Source organism: Pteropus medius, unplaced genomic scaffold (genome assembly GCF_902729225.1).
Source record: "Pteropus medius unplaced genomic scaffold, Ma_sr-lr_union100, whole genome shotgun sequence".
NCBI classification, from domain to species: domain Eukaryota; kingdom Metazoa; phylum Chordata; class Mammalia; order Chiroptera; family Pteropodidae; genus Pteropus; species Pteropus medius.
The window spans coordinates 11,087,264-11,095,848 of record NW_024342467.1 but is presented as its reverse complement, the minus strand read 5'-3'; positions in this window follow the sequence as shown (position 1 = coordinate 11,095,848).

Here is an 8,585-nt window from a genome sequence, read left to right as displayed (position 1 = left end):
AACAGGGTCAGGCCTGGTTAGTACTTGGATGGGAGACCACCTAGGAAGCCCAGGTGCCGTTGGCATAAATAATAATAATAATAATAATAATAATAATAATAAATAAATAAAATGGCCATCAAGTAAAAAAAGATTTTGAGTAAAATGAAAAAGCTGGCTAACTTGTGCTGGGAAGAAACCCAGGATTCAAGCTAGAAATTTAATTTAGAAAAAATCCAGAAGCCCATATAAACATCTGCATGTTCAAACATTTGAATCTATGTGGGCTCAGGGTGTATACTTTGAGAATATCAAGGCTCTATGGCATACACTGTAAGTTGCAGGGGTCTAATTAGAGTCAATTTTTCACTTAAGATATCTATGGGTAGCCAAGGGAGGAAGTAGTTAACTACCTAGAGGATGAGACCAAGTCTAACACGGATGTTACCTCTTGAGTAGCTTTTTGAAGGATGAGCTAAAGAAAAAAATTGACGAGAAAGGCATTCTAGACAAATAACCTAAGGTACCAAGTACCAAGGCGCATTCTAGGAAAGAAATATTTTTGAAACATTCAAGCACAGTTATTCACTGCATTACATTTGTTAACCTTTCTTATGCTTAATTTGTTCCCTTCATTCATTCCACATATTCCTGAGCACTGACTCTGTGTCAGGTACTGGGTAATGCTTAAGGCAGTAAAGATGAATAGGCTACGATGTCTGTTCTCCATGAGCTCATGGACTAGTATATACACATGCATGTGAGCTTGCGCACGCACACACACACAGATTATTGTTAAAAGATTTTTAAAAAGGAGTCTTGCATGCATATGCAAATTGCTCAGAGAATAGAGGGTCTAACTAAATATGGTGGCTGTGAGCAACTAGTAGTGAAAGAATAAACTTGACCAAAAAGGGTCATTCAAGTTGGGTCTTGAAATACGATCAAGATTTGTAAAATAGACAGGGGACTAAGGTCTTGCAAGGCAGGGAGAATAGCATGTGCAAAAACATACAGCAGCAGAAGAGAGCATGGCACTTAGAGAAAATGACAAGTCATTTAGTATGGCCAGAGAGCAAGTGACAAGCTGCATTTGAATGCATACACAAAGAGGAGATGCAGTTAGAAAAGTGGGCAAGGTTCTTTGTATGCTAAGTAAGGAATTTGGACTTCTGTAGATAGTTGGGAGCTGCTAAAATATTTTGCCTGGAGCAATGATATAATCAGATTTGAGTGTTAAAATGCCCCTTTGCTAGCATTATGGAGTACGATTTGAAGAAAGAAGAAACTAGAGATAGGGAAATCAGTCTAATGATGGCTTCAGAAATGTAATTGTGGGATGCTGAGGACCTGGCCAAAGGCAGTGGCCGTGATAGTGCAGATTAAGGGACACTTTTAAAAGATATCTGAGAGATGAAACTGATGGACTTGGAAATCAATTGAAAATGTGTAGGGAAGAGGAAAGGTGAGGAAGAAAATGGAATTGAGTATGTCTCTCAGAATCCTGGTTTGAGTTTCTGGATGGTGAAGCCATTAACTGGTTAAGTTATTAGAAGAAAAAAAAATTCCAAACATGATTGCCTAAAAAGAATCCTTTTTTTTTTTTTTTTTGCACAGGAGATCTAAAAACAGTACAAATTTAGAAAAATGTATCAATAAAAAAAATTCCGGGTCCTATTTCTTCTTCTTCAGTTAAGGATATATTTCTTTGCTCCTTCTCATTCAAATACTGAAGCAGAATGGAATCCAAGACCTTGCAAACCATGTCTAATTTATGCCTGAGCTGTTTCATTACTGATACAGTGGTTACCTTAGAAATGAGATAAATAAAAAGTTATTCCCTTTTGTGTTCCAAATAATTGTCTTGTTGCCTAGGAAGATAAGTTCTAACCTCAGGCTTTCTGTGAAAGAGTACCACCTCTTCCTCTTTTGTTAGTTCACTTCATTCTGCTTTGAGATGATTTCCATTGAAATCTCAAAATATGTTCCAAGTTTCTTTGAAATGCCTACTTCAATATCTATACAATTATAACAATAGTTACTGAGTATCTACTGTATATCAGACTCTGTGTTAGATGCTTTAGAGATACTATTTCTTTAATTCTCAATATACCTATGAGGTAAAGTTAATCTCATCATTTTAAAGAGGAAGAAGAAGCTCTATGAGTTTAAAAATCTTGCTCCAGTCTCCCTAACTGGTTAGTGAAAAGAACCAGTACCTGTACTCAGGTCTACCTGACTCCAAAGCCCTTGAAATTTCCATTATATCACACTGATTAGATGTATACAAACAAAAACGAAACTTTTTAATAAATCATTTTAAACATAAACAAAAGGAGAATAGTATAGTAAACCTCCACGTACCCTTCACCCACCTTCTCCAGTTATTAACTCATAGTTATCTTGTTTCATTTTAACCTACCTACTTTTCTCTACTCCCTTCTTCTATTACTGAATTATTTTGCAGCAAATTCCATACACCAGTATTATTAAATATAGTCACAATTTTGTACATTACACCACCAGGGTTTATTTATTTCATAACTGGAAGTTTGTACTTTTGGACTCCCTTTAGCTATTACTGACATAGACCAGGAAAAACATGCCAGAAGTCAACACCACTGGTAACCTGTATGAAATAAATCATCACTTTGGCACCTCACCCAATGTGCAAAGTTTCACAACGTGACTACCTATGACAAATCAGGTTATCTTCCTTTGCTGACTGCTTCACAAACAAAATGAAGGATTAAGTGAGTGAAGAATTTGAATGTAAATCTTCCCTCAGTTTAAAATGTCACAAAATTAAAAATGTAAGAACTGTATATATTTAGTTTCTATCCAACATCTAGTCATGCCCAGGCATCAGAATCTGTTTCATGGTATTCAGGTTTTGGAGTAGGCGATTTCATCTCTAGCGCCCTCCCTCTCCTTGTCCTTCTTCCCCAGCTGTCTTGTGGCTGGGTCCATGTTTCCTGTCTTCCTAGAGACCCCTACTGAAGAACTTACTTAGGTCTGGTAAGACTCTAAATTCACCCATCCTTTACCTCATCCTCTAATCAAAACTGTTTTTGCCTATAGGACAAGAAAATGCGGTGGAAATCTCTGCGCTTTAGAGTCAGACAGGTATAAAGTGGAGTTTTATCTCTCCTACTCTGTGACCTTTGCCAAGTGTGATAACTTCTCTAAACATTGGTGTTGAGATTAACCATTGAGTTGTTGGCAGGCACAGAACATTTATGCACCCTATTGTTTTCAAGTAGCACCTTTCAACCAAGCTCTCTTTTGTATAATAAATCAAAATGATTATTTCAGGTCTTAAGCCTGGAGAAGGGCTCAGCAGATACAAAGACTAGTGGTAGAGACTCAGAGGTGGCCAGAGATAGGACATGATGTCAACCGGCCTTTGTTTTGTTTCGTTTTGTTTTTAACAAAGACCAGGACTCATATGCCACCTGCCCACAACTATTTCCTCAAATCACCAAAGCAAAGTAGGCAAAACTGCCTTCCCTTATTCCACATACCCCTTTCAGGCCATATATTGCCCTTTCATGACTGGCACTCCCTTTCCTATCCCCTTGGGATGGTCCCTGAGACCTGACTTGGAGGCAGGGGGACAGCAGGGAGGGGAGCACCCAGTATGGTTTACTTCATTCCATGACCCATTAGAAAAGGCCCTGCTTAGAACTAGTCACACCAGGCATTGGAAGAGAACAATTTTCTAAATATCCACAGTTACTGGTGTATCACAGCATGACTATTGGCAAGCAGAGGTCAATCCACTCCTGCCTGGGTAGAGTTGCTTATTATACAGTTCAGCAGATTGTTCTGGGGTCTTTCCTCTCACATTTGAAATAAGCTTTTTTTTCTGGCAGCCATTGAGTGAGACAACCAAGTTCTCCTGTGTCTGAATGGGAGGTTTTAAAATGGTGCTCTGGGAAGCCCTGGGGTTTTGATCATGATGGAGAAGGGAGTAGGAGAGTAGAAGGAGCTCGAAGCACTCCACTTTCATTCTATAAGTTCTGTTTTGTTCAGTTTCATTTGTTGAGTCTGAAGGAAATATCATTTGGAAAAAAAACCAGAGCTTTGCTACTAAAACACACACACACACACACACACACACACACACACACACACTTATGATAAACCACTGTCTTGGACATTTTGCTCAAGAGGAAATTAAAGAGGTATAATGGTGAGAGGGAGCAGGCAGAGAGCAAGCAGCAAGGTCCTTGAACTATGAGACTTTATTTCTACTAATAGGTGTTCCCAGTGAAGTTAAGAAAATACGTCTGTTCACGTTCACATGTGGTTGGTAGAACCTTCTGGATGAACAGTTCTCAACTCTGCTTGTATGTTATAATCACCTGGGGAGCTTTAAGAAAATACTAGTGTCTGGGTTTCACTCCACAGAGTCTCAAGATCCTTGGTTATTAACACAATTCCAGTGGCTAGTAATTAAGAACATTAATCTGTATTATAACATTAAAACAATTATATATTATATAAATATATGTATATAGAAAATAAATATTATATATAAAAATTTTATAGGGAAACAGCACAATTCTAGAGTTGAATTATTAAGAATGACTACCAATAATGACATTTTTGGATATTTTCCCAATTCTATATTCTCTTTTGCTCATAAAGACACAAGAGAGATGGCCACAGGCTTTTTTGGCATTGTGTTAGATAAAGAGAGACCATAAAACAAACTTTTATCATTTTATAAACCAGAGGGGTAATAACATACATTCACTTTCTTGATCTATCACTGCTTCCTGGTTACAAGAAAGGACATTTTAGAGAGTTATTCTCTGAATGAATTATCTGATGTCAAGCACTTGTTTCAAAATACAGGGTATTGGTCATGGCCTTGGAAAACACAAGGACATAAATGTCCACTCTGTTTGAATAATGTGGCAAGAAAATATAAGCATTAAATAACTTCAGAAGCCATTTATTGTAAATTTATCTAGAAAGTCTGCTGTTCTTCAAGATGACAAAATTAAACGGCCCACAACCAACTATAACATTAAAATTTAAAGCAAACAAAAGAGCTTCTTATTTTTCAAGTATTTGAAAGGGCTGTGTTTTCTAATTCTATTATTTTCCACCATTAAAAATGATGTGATGATAGAGTCATAAAACAATTTGTCCTAAACAAGCCTTTAAATCCCATGGGAATGAATCATGAAATATAACACACACCCTTCTGAGCTCAGAGGATAAATTCTTCCCTTCTTGATGAAGATGTTTCACAGAGAACATTCTTTCCTTGGGAACCATGGCTTTTGTTGTCATGAGCCAAATAACTTTCCCCAAACTCTGGTGGGTGCTGTTACCTTTATGAGAGGAAAGAGAGGAATCCTTACCCCATAGAGACGTTCAATTTTGAGATTAACACTGGTTGAGAGGAGAATGGAGATGGTCTGTCAAAATCAAACATAGACCCGCATGGCCCGCTTGGAAAAACTCTGGGAAGAGATTGCTGGGAGAGCATAGATGGGTAGATGGGAGGGCAGAGGACCTGATGGAAAATCTAGGGCTGTCCTTGTCCTAGACAAGTTTCTCTTTCTGGGTTCTTACATCTAGAAAAATTTTAGCCCCAAAGTCACAGGTAGAATCTTAATAAAGTTTATTTAATAAGGTACTTACAAATGGAAAATATTTGAGAAAATAAATAAATAAACGTTCTAAAAAATGTCTCCCTCCTTCGGCAAATAACATTTCCCATGAGGCAATTGGCAGGGGAGGAAATGAACAGTTGTCGAATGCCTACTATAGTCCAGGCATTGTGCTAGACACTTTTATATGTGCTATCTCCTTTTATCTTTACAAATGCCATGCAAAATGTTATTTTACAGATTGAAAATTAAAGCTTCAGGGAAGCTAAGTAACTTTCCTAAAGTCATAGATCAGGAGAGTGGTAAAGCCAAGATTCAAATTATAGCCTGAATTCAAAGTCTCCATTCTTTTCATTATATCAAACCGTGTCTTTTCTAAAAAAAGCAAAATAAGCTAAACCATACGAAACCAAAATAAATTACAGAATCACGAAGAGGTAGTGTGATGAGGGTGGGAGAGAATGGGCCAGTGTAGAGTAGTAGCTTAGCAAATGGACTTTGGAGTCAGATAGACCTGAGTCCCAGATTCTTCAGTTAGCAACTTACTAAGTTTGGACAAGTTACATACTTCTTAGGGGCTATTCTAAGTATTAAATGATAGTGTGCTAAATAAAATCCTTGGCAGTGCATGACACATAGTGAGTACTTAATAAATGTTGGCTATAATTGTTTTCGTTTTCAGGAATTTAAAGACTCTGTTTCCAACACCCTTACAGAAGTAAAAGCTGGGATTCAGAGAGCCTAAGCGAATTTCTCAAGAACAGAGTATTAATCAGTGACAGAACAGAATTGGAACTTAGCTCTTTAGAGTCCTGATATAGTCTCACTGTCTTTCTAAGACAGTACATTCACAAGAGGATTTTGAGAGAGCTTTTGAGATAGTCGTCTTAACGATGACCATGTTTTGGAAACCCCATGGAATGGAATATTTGAAACCAGTACTGTTCTTGAAAAATCCAGGATGTGGACATTGTTAGTATCTCAGGAGGCATCACTTTCTCTTCCTCCTTCCTAACATAATCCCATCCAGGTGCCTACCCCTTCCCCATCTCTAGGTGTAGACTGTTTAGTCTAAAGTTGTGGTCCTCAAACTTTACGATACAGGAAAGACTGGTTAAAACTCAGATTCCTAGACCCCACCCCCAGCATTTCTGATTCAGTAGAGCTGGAATGAAGACCAAGAATTTGCATTTCTAACAGATTTCCAGATTCTCAGAAGGTTAAGCTGCCGATCTGGGGGTTGTACTTTGAGAATCCCTGGTTTAGAACAATCGATTTTACTACTCTGTTCTGGGGATGGGTAAGTGTAGTAAATTGGCCCAATCTGACTCAAGACTAGTAGTTGTATTCTTTGGTTGGAGGATTCACTCTTTCCTGTTACAGATGAATAATGAGCAATTATTGGTTGCTGGCAGCCATGTTATCATTATGAAGAGAGAAACAACCTCAGCAATAAGTCAGTGCCATAGATGGAAGAGCAGAAAGGACAGAGCCCAAGCCTTCGATGACTTTACTAGCCACTGAATCAGCCAAACCAGAGCCTTGATTTTCCTCTGCACCTCCTGGTGTGCAAGGTTGTACAAATTTCCTTGTTTAAGCTACTTTGAATCAGACCTTCTGTTACTTTGGTCACACTTTACTAAAAGTCAAATTCCTAAAACTTGATAAGTTAAAGATACAAATATTTGAAATAAGTAACATTTTTATTTAATGCCAGCTTTCCCTTTCCCAAATAACTAAATTTTTTATCCTTCGTTAATGAGATAATACATGCATAAAAAATCTGTTACTGTGCTTTAAATCCCAGAAAATGCTTAAGAAAAGCACGCTCCTGTTCTTAATGCTTTCACGATATACTGTGGGCAGGAAAAATAATTTTCTTTCAAAAGATTTGATGTGATTACTTAGTAGTTGTCAGTGAGAAACATACTCCAGTACATTACTAAATTAAGAAACACTTGAAATTCTTAGACACTATAAATTCTTTCTAAAGTTGATTCAAATAATCTTAACAATTACAGTTTGTTGGAGTCTCTAGTCTGTTGTGTAAGTCCAGATAGGAACAGAAATAATATAAATTGCCTTACCTCCTTCATGTTTTATATTGGTACTCTAAATAACTACAACTATAATAAGGATATTGAAATAAAAAGCAAAACTCTCAAGTAACATATTAGCCCTTCCCTCCTGTATCAGAACTGGAATATATATGTTTACCCAGTTCATTTCTTCCTTGTAGAAACATGCCTTTCATTCTTTATGAATGTAAGCAAACGACATTTTTGTTCGTGATTCCGATACATTTCTAAGAAAGACTTCTCTCTCTGAAAGGTCATTTTATTGTGACATTACCATTTGGTTCTTTCTCATAAAATATATGTTACCTGAGGACACCTACCTAAATTTTTACGTTATTTTGAAAGGGGCCATGAATCACGATATTCTAGATGCAAAATGAAAGGGAAATCTTGGAAACTGCCTGCGTAATGTGGTCACGTTTCAAAGTCAAGTGCAATAATTCTCATTGGAGGAGCTGTGGAAAAGGAAAGGATGGTCTTTGGAACTTGAATCCTGTAACTTAGCATTTATATTAGCCAAATAACTTAACCATTTCCAAACCTGGATTTTTTTGGTGTAAAGTGTGCAGCTCCTTGTCACGAGCTGCTGCATCGATAAAATCCAGTTAGAAAACAATAGTGTAAGTAATAATAAAAAGAAACCTCTTAAGTCTGTGTATCTTTCCCTCCTCCAATGCACCCATCAGATCTCATCATTCTTTGGAAATGAAAAAATAAAAGAGTAATTGTTAGCCTCACATTGAGAGAGAGGGGACTAACGGAGTTCTTAAATCATGGCTTCGTTTTTGAAGAGAAAGTTTTTGCATGACCCAGGATTCTGGTGGGAAACCTAACCTCCGACTCAAAATAGTTGATAAAAGAAGAGACTATTTACAGAGATGAGGGCATGGGTAAGGGA